The sequence below is a fragment of the Haliotis cracherodii genome, unplaced genomic scaffold (assembly GCF_022045235.1).
Source record: "Haliotis cracherodii isolate W230 unplaced genomic scaffold, xgHalCrac1.p SCAF_8, whole genome shotgun sequence".
NCBI classification, from domain to species: domain Eukaryota; kingdom Metazoa; phylum Mollusca; class Gastropoda; order Lepetellida; family Haliotidae; genus Haliotis; species Haliotis cracherodii.
In genome coordinates this window covers 10,772,581-10,798,295 of record NW_027266341.1, presented here as the reverse complement: position 1 = coordinate 10,798,295, position 25,715 = coordinate 10,772,581, and the positions used below count along the sequence as shown (strand labels likewise).

Sequence of the window (25,715 nt, the reverse complement as noted above, 5' to 3'; positions counted from 1 at the left end):
TGACAGCTGACAGACAATTCTGCTAAATGATACGGAACCTATTACAAGACAAAACTGAGATGGCTGCCCAGACAGAACCCCTGCTTTGAGAGGGATTTGTAAATCAGAAACTTTGTCTCACTGAACTTTTGTTTTGACTCATGGGGTACTCTGTACTACTTCTTTGGGGAATTCAAGCTACATTATGACAAACTGATATTGGTTTCTGCCATTTTGTTTTCATAAATGATGTGTGGTTTTGGTGGTAGGGATAACCTGAGATGAAACAAATCAATCTTTTTAGTTACTTAATTATCTATTTTGTCCTGCAGCAGAAGGTTCTTGTTTTACGTATATTCTTGATCAGTACACCATACATGCTTAGTGAGTACATGTAACGTGTCTCAGTGACGTTCTAGCTGTAAATGAATGAGTCTGGACCAGATCAGTGGTTGTCTGCATGATGTGAAATGGGGCTGAATGTCACATTCCTGTGTGCATTCACGTGTGTGCACATGCGTGTGTGTGCACATTCGTGTGTGTGCACATTTGGTATGTGGGTATGTGCGCATCTGGATGTGTGTATGTGTTAAGTGTGTGCATGTGAATGTGGGTGTGGGTGCGTGCGCATGTGTGTATGTTCATGCATGCTTGTGTGTGTGGGTGCGTTGGAGAGATCGAAACAAACCAGCAGTCGATGTATTGAGCAACATTCCATGCCATCAGGGCATGAAGACAAGCATTCAACCAAGTCACCCTAAGACAAACCCATGAAGATCCGCGGTAGAATAGGTCTCCAGCAACCCATGCTTTCCGTAAAAGGCAACTATGCTTGTCGTAAGAGGTGACTAACGGGATCGGGTGGTCAGACTCGCTGACTTGGTTGATGCATGTCATCGTATCCCAAATGTATAGATCAATGCTCATGTCAATCACTGCATTGTCTGGTCCAGACTAGATTATTTACAGACCGCCGTCAGAGCACTGGAATATTGCAGAGTGTGGCACTTACAACAAACAACAGACAAACTAACCAACTGTCAAGACATGCCGTGGAGTGCTGAGGTGCCCGGGATGTGACCATAGTGAAACCAGAATAATTCAAATACATGCTCGATATTAAATGGAGTGAATATCTTCCTTAAATTGATCTTGACCATGACTCCTGGGTCGCAGTGATAGAAATATGCACTAGTCCTATAGTCCTTGCCAAACTGCCCAATAGTCAATGTATCATAAGAACCATTAGAAATTTGCCCTTTTTAATGATTTTGCTTATGTTATCATTATAAGGACTAGGTGACTAAAACTGTTAGTTTCTATCGCTGAGTAGGCATGTTGTTGGAACGCCCTGATTCTCCATTCTCCATTTCGTAGGATAAATACACTGGACCCAGTCGTCAACACAGCTTCATTTTAAATCCAAAATAACTGGCCAATAAAATTACACTGTTCTTCTATGATTGAGACAGATGCTGATATCACAAGTACTCAACGTGGTGTACTGGGTACTGCCTCAAATACAACTGGGAATGCCGGATAGCACGAGGGCTTCCTTCCCCCTTGTCAATACCAAGGAAACAGTTTTTCTTGCTAAAAGAGCTTTTATAACAGTAATCGGATTCGATGAAATGTATCAATGATGCAGCAATTTTGAAATTAGGTCTCTGCTGAACTCTGGTTGTTGATTCAAGGCTTGAGGGAAAAAGTCTTTGCTGAGAGGGTGAAGGTGAGAAGAATATAGTGACTTCTGAAAAGAAGCGTGGGTGGTGAATAAGACCTGGGTGTTTAGTTATCAGTATAGAATGGAAATACAATACACTTGATAATCAAAGATGGGCTGTCTTGACATGTTGCTGTATTAATATACAGTAAGCATTTAAATTTTGCATTATGACAAAAAATGTCTTCATTGAATGAAAATGTTGTTTGAACCTGTGACACTTGTATGCTGACAAACTCAAATATTTTATCTTGTGAAGGAAAAAGTTGTATTTACTCACATTGCATGCACTTGACAAGAGGTAACAGAATGGCTTTCAGAGAAGCTAGTCAGCCATTGCGTTCATGATGCATGAATACATACTACAACAGAATGGAGGCCTTTCAGAGAGCTGCATCGTTCAGATTCCTCTGGAACTGTAGCCACTTCTCAGGTCAAATCATTTCAAAACACTTAGAATTTTGAAGATACCAGTCTTGGGCTGTGTGAGTTTTGAGGCTGGGTGGTCTGATGGTTAGTATGTTTGTCTGTCACACAGAAAGTCTGGGTTTGATTCCCTTAAGATGCAGACTGTGTTAAACCATTGATGTCTCTCATATGGCTGCAAACCTGAAAATACTGAACGTCTATTAAATTTCTCTTTTAAATCGCCAATCAGGCGCCATTTTTGTTACTTGACGTGTATTCTTTCACTTCCAACAGTGGTCTTGTAGCTGGGTGGTCTGATGGTTAGTGTGTTTGTCTGTCAAACAGAAAGTCTGGGTTTGATTCCCTTAAGATTCAGACTGTGTTAAACCATTGATGTCTCTGATATGGCTGCAAACCTGAAAATACTGAACGTCTATTAAATTTCTCTTTTAAATCGTCAATCAAGCGCCATTTTTGTTACTTTCACTTCCAACAGTGGTCTTGTAGATTTCATGAATATTTTTTGTTGGAGTTAATTTTGATTTAATGTACCGCGACTCATGAAAATGTCTCCTTCCCCTATCCCAAACATTCGATAAGGGAAACATGATATTTCACTCGACACATGAAATAACCTCTCTTTTCATGCTTGTTGCAGGCATAGATATTGAATGGCAAAGAGAAGAATTAACAAGATGGTATGTTCTTGTGCGAATTGTGAACAAGCCTTTGTCAGCTTATGTTCGGGTTTCTGTCATTTGTTGTCTTCTAATCCGTATGCCGTGAGCAATTACATGATTGTTTGTCTGAACCAACAAGGACTGTGAAACTGAAACTTGGCAGGAGTCTAAATGCCAGCTGTGCTGTCATCAAATACAGCTCTGTTTTAAACTTATATGATAGTAGCCATGTTGAAACTATCAGTGTGGCCAGTTATCATGATATTCTGCTGCTTAGTAATGTGAAACTGATGTGCAATGTATGTGATATGTGTGGAAACATATTTTACAATATTTTGCATATTTTTGCTTTTGAACTTTATATCACATATCCTTCGTTCTCTCATTGTCTGGTGATGCTGCAAAGCCATTTCTTCTGTATATGTTCCCCATTATCATGAAAATGATCTCTTTTTTATGTTATCTTCATTTCTATATTTAAAATGTGATTTATTTTTTTGGTGAAGAAAAATAAGGTTTTGAGATCTGCAGAAATCTTAAAGTTTGAAAATAAGTAGAAATGTCAGAAAACACCATGTTAACGAAAACTGCAAACGAAACAACATATTCAGATATCGTTTTGAAGGACAAGGTTAAAATCTCAAATGTAACAAAAATGTCTAAACCAAGACCAAAAAAAACAACCCAAAAAACATCTGATGATAAAAAAACTTGCATTCGACCTGGATAGCTTCATGGTTCTGCTTTCTCTCATGAATTCAAATTTGATCAAACTAGGAATTCATTGTTTGGAGAGTTATCAAATTTTGTGACGTTGAGCCATATTGTGAACGTGGGTACATAGCTGCATTGTGGGTCCAGATTGTCATTATTAGCCTCATGGTCAGCGCGTGTTGACTGTGTTCACATCAATGAAGACGAAGATAGTGACGAAGATGAGTTCATATATTTTGTATAGATACAAGTGTATGGTACATACCAGGGTTTTACGTGATGCACAAATGTGAGTTCAGTACTTACAAATGTTCGATTTGACACAGATAAAGAATATACTATGTCCAATACTAATACTATTGTCCAACAATAATTTTCATTGTACCTACAGCATGGACAGCACATCCAGAGCAGTTATGGGTGTCTGTTGGTCATACATCAGTCATGACCGCTGTCCACATGATCATTGATTCATTCTGGACTCTAAAGTAATTATCTAAATGTACAGTGCACTACACCATTTCATTACTTTACGAGATCATCATATTGCCTGTAAGGACCCTTAGAATTAATTATTGGGGTCCCCTTGACCCCACTTTTGTAAGTCAAGGTAAAACCCTGATATACATACCGACGTAATAAGCGCCCCGCTCTAATAAGCGCCCACGGCGATATTTGCTAATATATTGGCTAGTGAAGAATCCCAATCAACACCCCTCCGATTGATCAATGTACACAAGCCTTTTTTATTTGTGTATAATACGCACTCGTGTGTTATATGCACCCTTAATTATGGGCAATTAAATTCTGGAAAAATATATCTGTTGTATGTAAACATTTCAGGCTATCAGCATAAACCACGACTGCTACGTGTTCCCTTATCTGTCTCTCCATAGAGACACTGTTGATGTTTCGATGGCGGTGACCCGCGACACACTTCTTGTGGGCAACAAATATAGATCTTAAATGTCATTGGTTAACGTAAGTAGTAATATATAGAAAATAGTTACAATTTGTTTATTAGGTGTTTAACGACACACTCAGCAATGTTCCAGCTATATGACGGCGGTCTTTAAGTAATCGAGTCTGGACCAGACAACCCAGTGATTAACATCATGAGCAACGATCTATGCAATTGGGATACGATGACTTGCATTAACCAAGTCAGCGAGCCTGACCACTGATCCTGTTAGTAGCTGCTTACAACAAGCATAGTCGCCAAAATAGTTACAAATGAGTCATAGCAATTCAATGAGGATATATGTCACTTAATTATGGTTGTGCGGACACAGATCAAGTATAGACAATGGAATGGGGGTTAGTCAGTTCCTGCTTGAAGGGGAATTACCCAATTCCCATAAAGAGAGTTCTGTTTACAACTTGGTCATTGCTGCAGGGTGGTAGTCCATCCTCAGCAGTTATGAGGAGCAGTGGGGTAGGGAAGTGGTTGAAGCGTTGGCTCGTCATGCTGAAGACCAGGGTTCGATGCCCAACATGGGTACAATGCATGAAGACCATTTTCCAGTGTGCCTTAACATTATATTGCTAAAAACAACATAAAACCTCGCTCGCTCACTCACTCACTCACTCACTCACTCACTCACTCACCTACTAACAGTGTATTTTCTGTCATAACAATGCTTTAGTGAGCACAATGATAGATGCCTAAAATAATAAATTCCAAATGATTTGTTGTGTGAGCTACAGTCCCTACAAGACACCTAAAATAGTTCTTATGCATTAACTTGGCCATGGTATCATGGTAGGGAGGACTACTGACTGTGAACTAAGGACAAGATCATGTTCACACTGTGGCAACAAATGACAACTTTAATTTCTCAATCATGTCACTGATAAAGGGGAATGTCTTGTTCTGCGCCAAGTTTACCCATGAATAAAAAATCCCCTGAGATGCATTGTGCTTTCATTGTATATACAAGCTTCATGAGGCCCCCCTGTCAACATGGGTCTGCAAAGTGGATTTACAATGTGTGAGTTTTGAGTGCTCTGTAATTAACCATGTTCACCAGACAACAGCCACTTGTCTTCAATACCTTTTTTCAGGGAATTCTTCAGTAAAGAAGTCTCAGAACCAACACTGCTCATTTCTGAGAGAATGCAAGAAAGTTGATCGCTAATGGAGATCCTTTTCTGGGTTTGTTAGGTGGTTGTAGTTGCCATATCGAGATCCTATGTTTATCATAGGTACAAGCCTCTGGAGGAAAATTTAAAGTTTAGCAGCATGTGTTTATAGGGCTGGGATCTTTTACCAAACTTGAGACAAGATTTATTTTTGTTAGACCTAGTTTGTGCATATGTTGCAAAAAGATATCGCTACTGGGGGATATATAAATGTAAGCATTCTTGAAGGGGGGAAGAATTTGTTATGGAGTGTCACCCTACATAGACCTACAGTGTATTCAGTGGAAACCACCCCATGGTTAAGGTTTAGATAGTCAGTTTAACCAACTTTGGTGCTCGTTGCACACACCTATGTTGACTGGATTGCTGATTTAAAGGTGGGGTTGCCTCTTATTTTTAATCTGGGCCATCCATTTCTTGTGACAGAATTCACTCTTCTACCAACTCGAATCTTCATGTACTAACACTGACCTACATCTACTAACTCCGATCTTCATGTACTAACTCTGACCTACATCTAACTCCAATCTACATCTACTTACTCCGATCTACCGCTACTCCATTGTGATCTACATCTACTAACTCTAACCTACATCTACTAACTCTAATCTACATCTACTAACTCTAATCTACATCTAATAACTCTAACCTACATCTACTAACTCTGATCTACATCTACTAACTCTGATCTACATCTACTAACTCTGACCTACATCTACTAACTCTAACCTACATCTACTAACTTTGATCTACATCTACTAACTCTAATCTACATCTACTAACTCTAACCTACATCTACTAACTCCGATCTACATCTACTAACTCTAATCTACATCTACTAACTCTAACCTACATCTACTAACTCTGATCTACATCTACTAACTCTAATCTACATCTACTAACTCTAACCTACATCTACTAACTCTAAGCTACATCTACTAACTCTAACCTACATCTACTAACTCTAACCTACATCTACTAACTCTGATCTACATCTACTAACTCTGACCTACATCTACTAACTCTAACCTACATCTACTAACTCTAACCTACATCTACTAACTCTAACCTACATCTACTAACTCTGATCTACATCTACTAACTCTGATCTACATCTACTAACTCTGATCTACATCTACTAACTCTAACCTACATCTACTAACTCTAACCTACATCTACTAACTCTGATCTACATCTACTAACTCTGATCTACATCTACTAACTCTGATCTACATCTACTAACTCTGACCTACATCTACTAACTCTGATCTACATCTACAAACTCCAATATACATCTACTTACTCCGATCTACCACTACTCTTCTGTGATCTACATCTACTAACTCTGATCTACATCTACTAACTCTAACCTACATCTACTAACTCTAACCTACATCTACTAACTCCGATCTACATCTACTAACTCTAATCTACATCTACTAACTCTAACCTACATCTACTAACTCTGATCTATATCTACTAACTCTAATCTACATCTACTAACTCTAACCTACATCTACTAACTCTAATCTACATCTACTAACTCTAACCTACATCTACTAACTCTAACCTACATCTACTAACACTGATCTACATCTACTAACTCTGACCTACATCTACTAACTCTAACCTACATCTACTAACTCTAACCTACATCTACTAACTCTAACCTACATCTACTAACTCTGATCTACATCTACTAACTCTGATCTACATCTACTAACTCTGATCTACATCTACTAACTCTAACCTACATCTACTAACTCTAACCTACATCTACTAACTCTAACCTACATCTACTAACTCTAACCTACATCTACTAACTCTGATCTACATCTACTAACTCTGACCTACATCTACTAACTCTAACCTACATCTACTAACTCTGATCTACATCTACTAACTCTAACCTACATCTACTAACTCTAACCTACATCTACTAACTCTAACCTACATCTACTAACTCTAACCTACATCTACTAACTCTAACCTACATCTACTAACTCTGATCTACATCTACTAACTCTAATCTACATCTACTAACTCTAACCTACATCTACTAACTCTGATCTACATCTACTAACTCTAACCTACATCTGCTAACTCTGACCTACATCTTCTAACTCTGATCTACATCTACTAACTCTGACCGACATCTACTAACTCTGATCTACATCTACTAACTCTGGTCTACATCTATTAGGGGCAGTATGGTAGCCTAGTGTTTAAAGCGTTGGCTCGTCATGTCGAAGGCCCGGGTTCGATTCCCCACATGGGTACAATGTGTGGAGCCCATTTTCCGGGGTCCCCCATACTCACTCACTCACTCATTCTACATCTGTTAACTCTGATCTACATCTACTAACTCTGACAATCTTGTTTAGGAACTGCTAACCTTGACTTGAAGGAGACATCTATTTCAGTAATCACACCATTAAATTGATGTCATACAATCCACGATACTGAGGAGATAGTTTACAATCATCTGGGCTCACTTGCACAAAGTGATCTTAGCTCTAAGATGATATTAACCTCTTTTTAAACATAGGCTTACAATAGTCTTAGCGCTGAGATCCCTTTGTGCAAGTGGGCCCTGGACTCTACAACAGTCGTTACTCCTGTACATAAACACAGACATATGATCATAGGGGCCCTGAGATATTTTTTAACAAGACCCAAATCATAGATATATTTGATCCTTTTTAAGAAAGTCAGATTTAGTTTATGAATTTTTGAATTAGTTCTAGGCCTGTTATTACTCAGTAAGGTGACCAAGTTTTTCTGCAATTTTGATGTGGGTCTTACAGAAGGAGTATGGTCAATGGTCTAGTGGACATTTTCAATTACAATCTAGACAACGTTAGTGCTTTTCTGACATAGTGAATATAGTTATGTAAGGATTGGCTTTCAGCAGAGTGAATGTGAACACTTCTGTACACACTGTAAATCCGTGTTCAATGCAATTATGCAAGCCCCGCCCACCTTATTTATCAGCCTAATAGGAAACGGTGTTTGATCAGCCAATCAGATGACATGGATTTGCCTGCAGTATAATCAGTAAGTTCTGACATCAGTGACTGTTGTATTGTAAAAGCTATTGTTGTTCAGTTGACAATGGTTACAGTGTACCATGAAGCTGGAAATAATCAACTCTGATTATTCAATCAGAGGTTTCAAATCACAGTAACCCCTTCTGATTGACACGGTTGATTTTAAGACTGCATCAGAGCAGGATTGAGCTTATGGTGATAGAAAGGTACTGATTTCTCAACCATTGTCAGTATTTTGAAGTAATCATTGTTCAATAATGGGTAAGATATGCAGAGTTGCCTTAATTATAGTATTCAATGCATGTGTGGCCAATCATTTTTGGGGCAGTCGCGAAGAGATTGTTTCAAGTATTGAGGACAACAGAAAGCTTGACATTTGGTGCTCTTCTATATCTTTTGCATCACTATAATAGTGGCAACATAATAGTGACAATGATTGTTGAACTAAACCTTGCATGTTTTGCTCCAGTTCAGTATGAATGTATGAATGACACACATATCTCTTGGGACAGAACAAAGAATGTATGAATGACACACATATCTCTTGGGACAGAACAAATGGTAACAATCTCAGTGGAAATGTTTCCAAGAACCTCGCCTTTGAGACCGTAGTTATCGCAGGTCGGCATAAGCCTGCCATCCAGGCTGCTCAGTGGAGGAAAGGTGCACTGACAGACTGCAACAGGAAGGTCCTGTGTTGTGTTGTGTCCTCCTGCTGTTGAAGATGTACATTGAGATAACACGGCAGTCTAAACAATGTCTGTGTTTCACATGTTCCCTGTGGTGTTTGCAGTCAGCAACTGATGTTAGCAAACAGGGTCACAAGTGGAAGTGGCTGGGCAGGGCAGGACATCAGACACTGGGTGTATTGAGGCGGTGGATTTATCATGGCTTAACACATGGTACGGTTTGTTTTCAAGTTAGTTGAAGTTTTCTGATGCTGTGACAACTTATCATTGACTTGCTTGCTAATGGGCATTGTGGCAGGGAGATTAGTGTTGCATGTTTGCAGATATGTCTGTGATGTGACGTCTTGTGTGTCTCACAGGGATGTAATGGAGGTTTCTGATTTGTGATTTGTTGTTGTCATGGGAATGTTATCATCATGATGTACAGTTTGTTTGCTGAGGTTTGTTGAACAGTGAATATTTGTTTTGTGGCACATCATCAATATTCATGGCATCCTGTACACAATGACATCTGGACCAGGCAAACCAGTGGTTGATAACATTAACAATGCTACACGCAGTCACACACCAAAACCCCATGATCCTCATTTGAGCCTGTGTCAATGTAGGTGCCGGGTCAAAAGGTTTATGGAGGAAAGAATACTCATATGGGAAAATATTCCAACATTCCACACTGGCGGTGGAAATAATATCATTGGCAAACATCACCAATAGACGTTATTACTTAGGATTTTACTTTCTTCTGGAAAGAATCACCAGGTGGAATGAATATCCAATTACATTTGGCTCTTCAGACCAACAAGGGGTAATAAGGCTCTATTCTGCCCTGGATTCCATACAATGAGACCAGTAAGGCATTCTTGGGCCCTAGTCTGCCCTGGATTCCATACAAGAAGACCAATAAGGCATTCTTGGGCCCTATTCTGCCCTGGATTCCATACAAGGAGACCAGTAAGGCATTCTTGGGCCCTATTCTGCCCTGGATTCCATACAAGGAGACCAGTAAGGCATTCTTGGGCCCTATTCTGCCCTGGATTCCATACAAGGAGACCAGTAAGGCATTCTTGGGCCCTAGTCTGTCCTGAAAACCCCAACAGGAGACGAGAGAGGGGCACTTGGTACCTATTCTTCAAAGTAATTCCCACAGGGAGGCAAGCAAGGGGTATTTGAGACCTAGCCTGTCCTGGAATACCCACAGGGGGACCAGCAAGGGGCGCTTGGCACCTATTCTGACCTGGGATTGCAACAGGAAATCAATCAAGGCATTCTTGGGACCTGTTTTGCCCTGGAACCTGCCTAGGAAAATGAGCAAGGGGCACTTAGGACCTGTTCTGCCCTGGGATCCCTACAGGGGACAAGCAAACGGCACTTGAGAGGTCTTTGCCCTGGAATCCCCACAGGGAGGTGAGCAAGGTGTATAAGGGACCTGTTGTTCCCTGTAATCCCCACAGGGAAACAACTAAGGTGCTGGGGACCTATTCTGTCCCAGAATACTTTCAGGGAAATTAGCTAGGGGGGCTGGGGACCTATTCTGTCCCAGAAAACTTTCAGGGAAATTAGAAGGGGTTTCTGAGAACCTATTCTGTCCCAGAATACTTTCAGGGAAATTAGAAGGGGTTTCTGAAGACCTATTCCGTCCCAGAATACTTTCAGGGAAATTAGCAAGGGGGGCTGGGGACCTATTCTGCCCCAGAATACTTTCAGGGAAATTGGAAGGGGTTTCTTGGGACCTATTCTGTCCCAGAATACTTTCAGGGAAATTAGCTACGGGTGCTGGGGACCTATTCTGTCCCAGAATACTTTCAGGGAAATTGGAAGGGGTTTCTGGGGACCTATTCTGTCCCAGAATACTTTCAGGGAAATTAGCTAAGGGGGCTGGGGACCTATTCTGTGCCAGAATACTTTCAGGGAAATTAGCAAGGGGGGCTGAGGACCTATTCTGTGCCAGAATACTTTCAGGGAAATTAGCAAGGGGGGCTGGGGACCTATTCTGTGCCAGAATACTTTCAGGAAAATTAGCAAGGGGGGGCTGGGGACCTATTCTGCCCCAGAATACTTTCAGGGAAATTAGCTAGGGTTGCTGGTGACATATTCTGTGCCAGAATACTTTCAGGGAAATTAGCAGGGGGGGCTGGGGACCTATTCTGTCCCAGAAAACTTTCAGGGAAATTAGCAGGGGGGGCTGGGGACCTATTCTGCCTTGATGTGAATGATCAGAATTGTACATGTTTCAAACTGTTGCTGTTAGTCACTCGAGTTTATTTATATATTTGTTGATGGAGGAGTTGGTCACAGAAATGTATTTGTGTAGTAATGTTTGTTGGTGCAAGAGTTAACAGGAAGTTGGCCTGATGGGGACACATCTACAGTGTACACATCTTGATGGGAGATCAAAGGTTTTATTGATGTAGCGGAGTTGGTGAAGTTTCTTTCATCATGATCTTATGACTTATGTAAGGAGCGACATTGACACGACCTGTGACGTGAATGATATATAGTACTAAGAAGTTATAAAACGCAAAGGAAGTTAAGTTCTTTTGAGTTATATATTATGACAGGACTGCTAGCAAATAGCTAATGATAGGCACTTATTTTGTATGTCGGATTTATTAAGGACAGATGTGATGGCCTAGTGGGTACAGCGTGCGCTTGTCATGCCCCGGCCAAGGGCTCTATTCCTCATGGTTTGATATAAATTGGACAATTCATGAGATGTGTTGATTATGGTTATGGTTATGAGTTTTTCATTGAGTTTACACACTTTTTAAATTTTATGTTTCACAGGTTTACTCCAGCTTTTCCACGTAAGATCAGTTGAATTTTTTTTTTAAAAATAGCAATGTCAATCATATATTTATTTATTTATTTGAAATCATTCTGCCTTGGCTTCTTAAATCACTGATAGTGATGTTGACATGGAATTTATTTATAATTTTTTTATTGAGGGTGTATGTTACTAGCGCGATACATAATTAAATTAAAAAATTTTCAAGCTGCATTTCAGTAGGGGCGGTGGGCCCTTGAAACGAAAAATACAAAATGTGTGGCCTTATATGTTTGTGCAAGAGTAACAACGGGAGGCAGGGGGTTCCGGGGCATGCGACGTCCAGAGTACCCCATGCAGTACCACAGACCATCTTTGTAGTCTAGTGGATAGAGCATCTGCCCAGAAAACGGAAGGTTGGTGTTCAATCCCCAGCCTCATCACACCTAAAGATGTTAAAAGATGGTACTTGTCAGTTTGGGGATAAAAGAAGAACTGGTTGTCTAAGAGTCAGTATGATGTGTCCAGTAGGGTGTCCATGATAAAACTGTGGCATGGTATCTCAGTGGGCTAGCACTAGAAAACTGGCATTAGTCTGGACCAATACACATGCCCTAACACACACATGCACTCACAAACACATATGTTGCTATATAAGTTATCTTGAATGTTAAACTGTATTTCATCTCACATGAAGACCTGACCGATGAGGTTAGATGGTTACAACCTGAGTGGTTGTGTGTCAATGCACCCCAGTGGACCATTGCTCATATAGTCAAAGGGCGGTTGGGTAGCCAAGTGGTTAAAGTGTTCGCTCGTCACGCCGATGACCCGGGTTCAATTCACAACATGGGTACAATGTGTGAAGCCCATTTCTGGTGTCCACTGCCAGGATATTGCTGAAATATTGCTAAAAGCTACCATACTCAATCACTCACTCATGCAGTCGATCACTGTTTTACCTGGCTTGATTAACTCCAGCCTGCCGTGACACAGCTGGAGTATTGCTGACAGTGTCATACAACAACATTCACTCATGTCCCGGCCATTGATGTCTGGCCACAACTGCTGCACATGCCTTCATACAAAAACAAGCCATCTTTGAATGTTTTGGTATATTTGAACTCTAGAGCAAGTTGAAAACTCAACATGATGAACAATTGCGCATAAATAAAAGTGCTGGATAGAGTTTTATTGAGGTATTTGTGTCAGGTTAATCATAGATTTACACATGTTTTTCAGAGAATGTGTGTCTTTTCACAAATGTATAGCTTCAGCGTATCAATTAACTGCCTAACAGGAGTTTTTGCCATCTCTAACAGTCTGATTCTGCTGATTATAATTCTTTAGATCCTTTGAGAAATAGGATCACCACTTGCACTGGTTAATGAGGTAGTTTTTGGGGGCAGGGAAATCATGTAAAAGTGTAGATTTCAAGCAGTAGTTTCTTTATTATGACTTCTGGTTTTTTAAAATGTTGTTTTGGAATGGGAACTGTATATTCTTTCTGTAGACATATAATAACTCAGATTTTATTCCCCTATGAAAAAATGTGTTCCAGTTTGGTTTTAATGGAGAAGTATCATTTACAAGCATTAAGAAATTCATAGTCGCTCATTATTTTCTTTTGAAGAAAAACTGCCATCTGTTTCTAATTATTCCCAGACATTTGTTTTTCTATGATTTCTGAAAGGAATGGTGGGATTTGGTGAAGTCAGATAAAAGTTTGAATATAAAAATAAAATTCATGAGTTTCAACTGAAAACTTTGGCTGGTGTTCCAATGTTTCTTTTCAAAGGAGAGAATCAAATGTGTTTAATATTTGTTATCAGTTGTAACTTAATGCTTTGTGAAATGAATTCATGGAAGATTTTATAGGCCAAACCAATTCAATGTTTTGCTTTTACAGATTTAATTTGTCAGTTTGTTGAGAGTTAGGGCAAGGTTAAACAGATTATGTCAGTTGATTTGAGGTTAGAAGACTCTAGATATAAAGTTAAGTTCTCACAAAGATTAAAACAAAAGGATCTGGGGAAAAAGTACACATACACATGAAAAATATACTCACTGCCAAAAGAAACACGAACCATAGAAACAAATCGAGAAGTTAGGAAGAGATGTCCCAAAGTGTATCACTCAATGACAAAACTAACAATCACTCAAGTGTTACCACAGAGTGTATTTATCCTTATCACAATATGCTGCACGTGATTTCCAAACTTTACACGCTAATCCTCCACAAGAAAAATGGTGCACCTCAAGTCATGGATTTATGACGTCACATGTAATGCGCTCAGGAGCATCGGTTCACACAACGTAACAGTATGCTTGTTTGTGCATCAAACCAATCTAATGTCTCTTGAATATGAGTCATTCTTCATATATTAGCAACATGTATGGTATTTGTGTTTCCGTTGTTGTTGAGTATACTTTATTTACTTTGGAAAAATCTAGAGCAGAATCATGTCTGAAAAGGAAAACGCATTGTGCAGACATGAACAGTATACATTTCAACAACCATTTTTTAAATTTACGGCATTTCTTCATCTTGGTTTAAATGTGGCAACTCTGAAGCATATTGAATTTCAGGATAATCGGAAGAAATATATTTGTGGAAAATCAAGTATTCATGTGCTGCTGTAATTGTTGCCCGTCTCTTCCTCCCAGACAGCCTCCTCCCATGTGTTGGTTCTCCGACAAGGTGCTTTATCAACTTTCCACGTGAACTATGTCAAGCTGTGATCCTAACTGTGCTGTGTTGAGAGAGTGGTGGACTGTATCGCTTGTCCTGTATACAGTGTAGGGCCAAGGGTGTGAAGGCTGACAGTGTGCTCACTCACAGATTGAGGCAGGGTGGGAAGTGTAGATATGGACATGTACACAGATCTTGTGCTTCAGGACAGGGGAGCTGGTGTGTTGACAACACAGTGACTGACAGGAGGGGGGAAGGGGATACAGGAGGGGGAAGGGGATACAGGAGGGGGGGAAGGGGATACATGAGGGGGCGGAAGGGCTTGATAGGTCGTTGTGACATTCTGTATAGACACTGAGAAGAATCAGGATATATTAACAGACACAAGTCCATTTGTAATTCAGGATGTGAGCAATATTGATCATATTAATTTATGCGTATATCTCAATGCTTATTTTATCTTTTATTTAAAATGTAAACTGTCCTGGTGAAAAATGATCTATGCTTAAAAAAATAAAAATAAATTGTTTGAAAATTTCCTAGACACCATATGGTGATTAGATTTTTTGTTTTCTGTTAATTGAGACTCATTTGTTTTTTATATTGTAAATTCCTTTTGTGAAACAAATAGATTAAACATAAATATTTAAAAAAACAAAAAACCATTAAAACAATAGCTATGACATTTTAAGCAAAATCTTCATGTCATACACAATGATGACTATGATTCTGATGATGATTGTCTGTGCAACAGTGTTGAATTATTATACGGGTTACAAATTTCATAATTTAGTTTGTTATAATTAATAGTGATGAGACTGTTCCCATTCAACCTTAGAGGTATGTACAATTGTGACCTTCCCACAAATATTAATATGAACAAAAAGGAGACACACTAGCGAAACAGAAACTAACCCAGCTCTGTGAAGTACTTCCTGAACCACCGCTGGCTTGATTCACTCTAATTTGGAGTGTCTTGAAGTAAGTATAAAGCCTAGTTCTATGCTGACTGGATCAAGTGTTGTGTGGGCACAAGGAATATACAGGAGTAGCAGCAACAGCTACTCTACAGGAGTAGCAGCAACAGCTACTCGAGAGTCGTTAAAACACTTCCAGCGTTGGACGTGACAGCCTGACTTCTCTACTGTTTTACTGAGATCAGTTAGGGGATATGTTCTCAACCCTGCTGTAGAATTAATATGTTAGTATTACACTCAACTCCGTGTACTGGTTACTTTACAGGTAAGTTGACATTTTCTCCTCTTAAACTTACAGAATGAGGAAGCTGAAGTTTGCCATGTTTCTTCCAATGATAGCATCATATTTTGTTCCAATCTTTGGATTTTAGTGTCTTCAATATTTATGGAGAAAATGTTTGATATCAATGGTGACAGGTATTTCTTATGAGCATCTGTCTCTGTTGACTTTTTTACCTGTCCAGGTGAGCTACAGTGTTGCTGGCACTGTATTTAACAGATTTATCTCCCTCTTTTCTATTCAAAACTTACCGAAGCAACTTTATACGAAATAAATACTGTATTCAACGTAAGAAGCACCCTGCTCTAAAAGCGCCCACGGCGATATTTGCTAATATATTGGTTAGTGAACAATCCCAATTAGCACCCCTTCTGATGGATCAATGTACACAAGACTTATTTATTTGTGTGTAATATGCACTCGAGTGTTATATCACCCTTAATTATGGGCAATTAAATCCTGGAAAAATATATCTGTCTTATGTAAACATTTCAGGCTGTCAGCATAAACAACGAAATGTATCTTTCAACTCTGTTTTTTTCACCAAAATGATATTCTAATAAGAGCCCCCTATTTCTAATGTGCAGATAATCGATGTGAAAATTGTGAGAATACCAAACTTAACACCCCTTTACAGAAAATGGAGCTGTCCGACATTGCAGAGTTAAGGTTGTAATTAGAGAGTAATCATTATTCAAATATGGGTAAATGTTTTAAAATCTTGTACAATTTATTATCATCCTTAAAAAAACTGTACAAAATGTTGATATCTCATATAAGAAATAAACTATGGTCATGGTAATTGTTTATCGTACAATAAAACAATGCACCTCTCAAGGTTGATACTCCGTGTGGTAGTTTATTGTATGATAAATAACTCCCACTTGTTGTTTATTTCTTAAATAACACTCAGATAAGATAGATGTGTTTTTGAAGTTTAAATGAAGCAGAGCTGTATACATTTGGCCAGAGATGTACAGTATGGTAAATTTTCCTTCAGATCAATCAGCAATACAATTATTAGAAGTCACTATCACTGCATGTCACTGACTTGTGAGTGAGTGAGTGAGTTGGGTTTAACGCCGCTTTTAACACTATTACAGTTATATCACGGCGTGTCAGCTTAATGTGGGAGGAAAGCCCGAAGTGATTCAGGTCGAAGACGTTTACCACTTCGGTGAAACCCACGAGCACGGGTATGGTGCTGACAAACCAAGAAACATAATCGGGGCGAACCGGGATTCGAACCCACCATCATAGGTTTCTGGTGTACCCAAGGGACGCAACTCTGCACAGCGAATCGCGGCACCTTAGACGACTGGGCCACCCGTGCCTCCCGTCACTGACTTGTCTTTGCATGTGTTTGTGCCACGGATTTGGAGGTTAGCTCACCTTTTTGTGAACACCAGGTATCATCACTATTTACTAGTGATTGATAAACACCTGCTCATGATATAGTCAGAATCATACAATGGATTATGCTTTTAGCAGAGATTTCATATCATTACGGACAGGGTTGTGTTCTTTTTTGTTAAATGCTTATCTAAAGTTTATTTTTAAATTAGGTTGTATTGTATTGCCACAGAACAGAGAACACTCCCTGTTGTAAACCTACAATTATGTACTTCACAGCAATGAGACCCCAGAATACCATGTGAATACAAAGATAATTGCATCAGTGACTTTGCTGTATTGAAGTCATGGCTGAGTTATATTTAGAAACCTTTTGTGCTTCTTGTATTTCCTAATTATGTCAAGCATCATGAGATATGATTTTATAGGTAAATTCACCTCGCTATGAGATTATTGCCTGTAATTGTGGGAAATTTGTTGAGTATACTGACGGCATTTAGGTGAGTTATTGTCAGCTGAGGGGGCTGCCCCACGCCCATGTCCACATAGTAGTACTCTTCCAATGTCCTAATGGACATTTATGGTCAGGGGGCACAGGTGGCCCAGTCGTCTAAGGCGCCACAATTCGCTCTACAGAGTTGCGTCCCTCAGGCACGCCAGAAACCTATGATTGTAGGTTCTAATCCTGGTTCATACCAATTATGTTTCTAGGTTTGTCAGCACCATACCGTCAAGGACCTCATTAAGCTGACACGCTGTGATATAACTGGAATACTGTTAAAAGTGGCATTAAACACAACTCACTCACTCACTAACTAACTGGCCATTTGACCAGGCACCAGGTTTCTTTCCCCACACAACAACGTGCATGTTCATAATTCTCCTAATCCACAACTAAAGCATGTTTTAAGCTCTACATTATTATCTGGTCAATGGATCAGTGTGGGATTATCATTCTCAGCCCCCAGTGGCGATACAACACAAACTGTCTGTGAGGTTCTTGAACGCTAACGGAGGCACGTGTGGCCCAGTCATCTAAGGTGCCGCGATTCGCTGTGCAGAGTTGCGTCCATTGGGCACGCCAGAAACCTATGATTGTGAGTTCGAATCCTGGTTCGCCCCGATTATGTTTCTAGGTTTGTCAGCACCATACCCGTGCTCGTGGGTTTCACCAAAGTGGTAAACGTCTGAGACCTGCATCACTTCAGGCTTTCCTCCCACATTAAGCTGACACGCCGCGATATAACTGGAATACTGTTTAAAAGCGGCATTAAACCCAACTCACTCACTTGAACATTAACAGTCACTTTGCCATCTCATTCTATCTGTTACCCATTGACTGCTGTGTCACCTCACCTAAGGAGACACAGTAGGCCCAATGTGTGACATATCGCTTAACATTAAGCGAAGGAGAAATTATAAATATTGTCTCATATGTTACCACTCTTGGCCATGACAGCCAGAACTGACTGAACAGGTGATCAGTTAATGTGCGGTAGTTTTTAAGTCAGTCATGTCTATTGTAGGTGAAGGACATTGTTTTGTCACAGTACTATCAGCATATTGATTTACCCGTCAATTAAGAGAAAGACATTGTCACAAGGCCACCTTGTTTACTGCAAAGTTGTTGAGGGAAAGAGTCATGCAGACAATAAAGGATAAAACGTTGCGTTTTCAACTTCTCAAGAGTGCAGTTCATTTGCATCTGGACGGAACCATTATATTCCTGCATTGACTGTTACCTGTCATGCACTGCACGTGCATGGGCTAAAGCACTTGTTGCATTCAGGCATGTGTTTTAGGATAGTTTTTTCATCGCCTTAAACATTGCACTTTTCTTTGTTTTTAATATTTTTTTCCAGTTAAAAAAACCCCATCCAGTCAGTGTAACATAGGTATGTTCTTCAACTGTTAATCACATTAACAACATACTCCGACCTGTTGGCACATGTTCATGTTTGACAAGCTACATATGTAGGTGACCCTTCAATAATGCCGCTGAGTATACATATGTTGCTGAATAATAGTAAGGCAAGTTGTTCATCACTTATTTAGAGCAGACAGTTCATTATGCTACCCCTTAATAATGGAGCTGGGTTATATTATTCGTGAACTATACGTCTTGTTTCCTATTTTTTATATTTAAGGCTTTTTTGGGGCGGTCGGGTAGCCTAGTGGTTAAAGCGTTTGCTCGTCACACCGAAAGCCCGGGTTCGATTCCCCACATGGGCACAATGTGTGAAGCCCATTTCTGGTGTCCCCCCTCCCCCACTGTTATATTACTGGAATATTGCTAAAAGTGGCATAAAACCCAACTCAATCAAGGTTTCTTGACACACTAATTTTGTTAGGTCATGGTCATACTCAAGGTCATGTCACAAACAAGGTTTAAACAATAACTATTGTGTGTACATGGAACTTGTATATTTCACCTTCATGGCGGGAATGAAAGCTGGAAAACCTCTGCCTGACCTCCATAGGACAAAAGGCGGATGTGAAACTACAACATTTGAAATTTCACAATTCACAATCACAAAAATGAAAATGTCATTCTTCCTCCACTGAAATCATGTTGTGCAACGCCAGTCTTGAGGAAATATTTTCATGATTAAGCAAGTTCTGATTGAACCTATTGTCAGTGTGGCTAGTGTGTAACCATTGTCCAGCAACTTGGAATACAGATATGCACCATTTTTATAGTCGCACATATACCCTTTTTGGCCGATTAAATACGAAGAATGTTTTTGGGTACACATATTATGTGCATGATAGTGTACTTGTAGATTCATTTTCAGCTTTCTGCATATTAATATTTTCCATGATACTATATATAGCAAAAAGGTATAAAACTGCACTCAGACATTTGGGGCTGTAACAGCTTCTTAAGTATTCGAGCAAAGATTGGGTTTAGAGTAATCGAGTCCTACACAAGGGGAGATAACTCACACTTCACATGTTGCTGACATGGAAGAGAAAAGGTATAGTGTTTTCTCACATTTTGACATTTAGATGGTTTTAGTGTTGATTGTATGGCATGTTACCGTTGAAATAGGGTATATGAGTCTGGGCTGGCTTTTGAGATACAGGTGCTTTAGTCGTCACTCACTCACACTCACTCTCTCTCTCTCTCTCTCTCTCACTCTCTCTCACTCACTCACTCACTCACTCACTCACACTCACTCTCTCTCACTCACTCACTCCTCTCACTCACTCCTCTCTCTCTCACTCTCTCTCTCACTCACACTCACTCTTTCTCTCTCTCTCTCTCTCACTCTCTCTCTCTCTCTCTCTCACTCACTCACTCACTCACATAGTTACAGAGATATTCATTCCCCCAAATTACCTGAAGGTGTATGTTTTTTCACACACATTCATAAGGAAGTTGCCAAGTCTTGTGTTTCTGTTACACATGTTCATAGGGAAGCTACAAAGTCTCATATTTCTATTTTTAAGACAGTTGCAGCTGAATAGAAGGAAGGGTTTAGTTTACTGTGTTTTTATTTAACTTTTTTCAAAGTTATCAGCAAACTGCCAGGGGCAGTTGTTTGAATTTGTCAGTTAACGGCCTATTTTCCTTTTTTTATGGTTGTGATAGGGCACTAGAGTAAATACTGGGACACCCAGGACTGGGAGGTGTACCGGTAGGAGTGCAATTGGGGAGCGGGAATGTTGCTTGTGAAGCGGTCACCTCTTACCCTTCCCCTTTCAGACGCTTACTAAATATTTATGCATTGAGAGTTATATGTGTGATCTGGTATAAGTGTAGACATATTGCAAGACTAAGACACTTTCTCAAGCTCTAACTGATTTCATGCTGATTTCCTCTCAGTTCATATCTTCATAAGGTCAGAGGGGCCAGCCAGGCCCAGTCATCTGAGGCTTTAGAAATCGCTGTGCAGAGTTGCCTCCCTTTGGCACTTTGATTATGGGTTCAAATCCCAGTTTGTTCCAATTGTTTTTCTAGGTTTTTCAGCACCATGCCTCTGCTCGTTGGTTTCACCAAAGTGGTAAAAATCTGAAACCTAGATCTCTTCGGCCTTTCCTCCCACATTAAGCTGACATGTCGTGATATGACAATGAATACTGTTAAAAGTGGCCTTAAGGATCACTCACTCGCTCGCTCGGTCACTCACTCACTCACTCACTCACTCACTCACTCACTCACTCACTCACCCACCCAGCCAATCACTCACTCACTCACTCACTCACTCACTCACTCACTCACTCACTCACCCACCCACTCATAAAGATCAATATCCAATCAAGATAATGAACATCTTGTATAAGGCATCTGTCAAATCCTGCCAATGATATAAGTATGAATTATCGAGTACTGACAAGGGGTTTATTTGGCTAGCTGCCGCCACACTCAGCATGTGGAACTCGGGGAAGCAGATGCAGGGAGGATGTTTTGTAGATGTTCAAGTTAGTGGGAGCTAATGCACAAAAAATGTGTTTAATTTCCTGTGTGATGTGAGCACCATTCCTTGGAGCCAGTGCTCTAGTTGCAAGGAAATTATTTTGGGAAACAGATAATTAGCGCCATATAATTGCACACCCATTGGATCCTTGTTATGTGGGGCAGCCATTGCTGTGTATGTGATGTGTTTTTAGAGTCATTTCTAAAGTGAGTTAACTTTTGTGAATTATCTGAATTTAGGAATGTAGGTCCATAGATTTATGCATTGTGTAAATTAAATAGTATGGAAATAATGTAGAATTAGAGGATTGCTGAAGTTCACTAAAAGTTTTTTAAACCATATTCAGGGGTGGTCAGGTAGCCTAGTGGTCAGGTAGTGTTCGATAATTGCTTAAGGTGTTTTAAACCATAGTCACTCACTTACTCACTCACTCAGTAGAATAAAGGGCTTTGAGAACAAGTGGGTCAAGTTTGTTACTAACATGGAGACATAATACATGGGATAACCAAGGAGGATTTCAAATGTGATGTTAACATTTGCCCCACAGATCTATCCAATCTTGCTGTACTATATTATTTGTCTAATTAAATGCATGTCTTAAAAATGCCTGAGAACATAGAACCTGATAGAAAAAAAATGAATTTAATAAGAATAGTACTGATTCTCACTCTTATTTCCCAGGTAGTGGTCATTGACAGATATATTTAAGCTACTCATAGTTATAGCATCAAGAATTACCTTGCATGATAATAGTTGGTCGCGTTAATTATAGATTCCATGTCATGGTATTTTGTAGAAGAAGGCAAATGGTGCAAATCATTTTTTACATGGTTCCAGAGGGGAATACACTGGGGGTAACCCCCACGCCCTTCCACCCCCTTTTTGAACTGTTTTATGGGTGGTTTGGTTAGGGTTGCGACCGGGTACGAAAACTGAACTCGAGTACCCGGCAGATAATACCCGAACCGGACTCGAGTACCCGTAGTTCAGTGTTGTCCCACTTGTTTGTAATTCTTTTGCTAAAAAAAGCTCGTCAAACATCTATTGATCTATTCTAAGGTATTATGTTTTTTATTAAATGCCTGCATGGCTTACCTAAAACCACAAGTGACGCAGAATATCAAAGTAAATGCTCTTGTGTTTAAAACTTAGATGCTTTTTCATGGAACTCGTCGAACTACCTGCGTAGCTGATACATATGCCACAGAGATGGCATTTGGTCTTTTTCTTTGTGTCATCAAGGTCAAAATACACCCAAACATTTGAACGTTTGTCTGCTTTGTCGTCCATTTTGAAGTGACTTACGAGTTATCTCCCCTGAACGGGTACTCGAGTGCTGAAAATTGGACTCGAGTCCTAGGCTACCCGACCCGTTATTGGGTACTCAAGTACCCGTCACAACCCTATGTTTGGTATACTAATAGTAAACATGTTACAACTTTGCAACTAACTCTTTTGGTCAACACTTTCAATAAAGTTTACATGAATAGTAACCAAAATTCACAACTAATCAGTCATTTGTTTCCGGCAAGACTTTAAGAGTGCAATATTTCACTGATAAGGCTTTCACTCTCTGTTCATAAAGCGCAAGTTTCCTGTCAAATTACTTTCATTCATTTTAGTTTGAGAGGCGTTTTTTTCAATTACTTAAAAAATTCTCACTCCAAAATAGTAAGTAAAATTTGAACAACAGTCTGTCCACCAATTGTGTCTGCCTTTCATGAGTGAGAAGCATTCAAGGTAGGACTACAGGAGAAGTGTCGCTGGCACTTCTTGTTTCATTCATGCTCTCCTTTTTCTCCCAACCGCCTCCGTGGTCTAGTGGTAGAGCGTCCGCCCAGAGAGCGGAAGGTCCGGGGTTCGATCCCCGGCCGCGTCATACCAAAAGATGTGAAAAGATGGTATTTGTTGTTACCCTGTCTGGCACTCGGCATTAAGGGGTTAAAACAAGGACTGGTCGGCTCGGAGTCAGTATGCTGTGTCCGAGTGGGGTATTCATGTTAAACTGCGGCATGGTATCTCAGTGGGCTTGCACTATGAGTCGGCATCAGTCCTGACTAGTACAAGCAGCCACACACATACACGTGCATGCATGTCGCTATATAAGTGCAATAATCTTGGACGCAACGTTAAACCCAATTTCACCTCACCTCACCTTTTTCACCCAACTGACAATAGTTTTAAAAGATGACTTTGGAGAAAACATGTCTATCTTCGTTTTGAGTACTAAAAACTGCATTATGGACGAAGTACCAGGTAATGAGTAAACCATGTATTAACACAAGAAGGCTGAATTCAGTGCATTGATATCAAAATATTTGCTAGAAAATATATAACTGTCAAAATTTCAATTCACTTTCAGGGTAGCCTAGTGGGTAAAGCGTTTCATAAAAGCTTGCTGTTCCCTCCCGCCCTCCCTCACTCACTCACTCACCCACCCATCCCCCTCACTCACTCACTCACTCACTCACCCACCCAGCCACCCATCCCCCCTCACTCACACAAAACCCATCCCACTCACTCACTCACTCACTCACTCACTCACTCACTCACTCACTCACTCACTCACTCACTCACTCACAGATATGCACCATTTTTATAGTCGCACATATACCCTTTTTGGCCGATTAAATACGAAGAATGTTTTTGGGTACACATATTATGTGCATGATAGTGTACTTGTAGATTCATTTTCAGCTTTCTGCATATTAATATTTTTCATAATACTATATTTAGCAAAAAGGTATAAAACTGCACTCAGACATTTGGGGCTGTAACAGCTTCTTAAGTATTCGAGCAAAGATTGGGTTTAGAGTAATCGAGTCCTACACAAGGGGAGATAACTCACACTTCACATGTTGCTGACATGGAAGAGAAAAGGTATAGTGTCTGCTCACATTTTGACATTTAGATGGTTTTAGTGTTGATTGTATGGCATGTTACCGTTGAAATAGGGTATATGAGTCTGGCCTGGCTTTTGAGATACAGGTGCTTTAGTCGTCACTCACTCACTCACACTCTCTCTCACTCTCTCTCTCTCACTCACTCACTCACTCACACCTCTCACTCACTCACTCCTCTCTCTCTCTCTCACTCTCACTCACACTCACTCTTTCTCTCTCTCTCTCACTCTCTCACTCACTCACTCACACTCACTCTTTCTCTCTCTCTCTCACTCTCTCTCTCACTCACTCACTCACACTCACTCCTCTCTCACTCACTCACTCACTCCACTCCTCCCTCCCTCTCACACTCACTCCTCTCTCTCACTCACTCACTCCTCTCCTCCCTCCCTCACTCACTCCTCTCACTCACTCCTCTCTCTCACTCTCTCACTCCCTCACTCACTCACTCACATAGCTACAGAGATATTCACTCCCCCAAATTACCTGAAGGTTTATGTTTTTTCACACACATTCATAAGGAAGTTGCCAAGTCTTGTGTTTCTGTTACACATGTTCATAGGGAAGCTACAAAGTCTCATATTTCTATTTTTAAGACAGTTGCAGCTGAATAGAAGGAAGGGTTTAGTTTACTGTGTTTTTATTTAACTTTTTTCAAAGTTATCAGCAAACTGCCAGGGGCAGTTGTTTGAATTTGTCAGTTAACGGCCTATTTTCCTTTTTTATGGTTGTGATAGGGCACTAGAGTAAATACTGGGACACCCAGGGCTGGGAGGTGTACCGGTAGGAGTGCAATTGGGGAGCGGGAATGTTGCTTGTGAAGCGGTCACCTCTTACCCTTCCCCTTTCAGACGCTTACTAAATATTTATGCATTGAGAGTTATATGTGTGATCTGGTATAAGTGTAGACATATTGCAAGACTAAGACACTTTCTCAAGC

The 25,715-nt window shown here is 40.1% G+C and overlaps 1 protein-coding gene across 8 annotated transcripts in view; it reads left to right on the top strand.

The window, feature by feature from the left end:
• The window catches only part of LOC139449547 (titin-like), a 72,541-nt gene that overhangs the window by 17,819 nt on the left and 29,007 nt on the right, over positions 1–25,715 (top strand). Inside the window, exon 1 of one of the 8 annotated variants that reach the window (XM_071230997.1) lies at positions 4,467–4,485. The exons of 4 other annotated variants lie outside the window; for them this stretch is intronic. The gene's annotated coding sequence lies outside the window, so the exon portion shown is untranslated. Of the gene's footprint in view, positions 1–4,466; positions 4,486–15,170; positions 15,249–15,803; positions 15,823–15,971; positions 16,084–25,715 lie in introns of those variants that run through there. 3 more of the 8 variants (XM_071230996.1, XM_071230998.1, XM_071230993.1) reach the window with 3 other exon arrangements.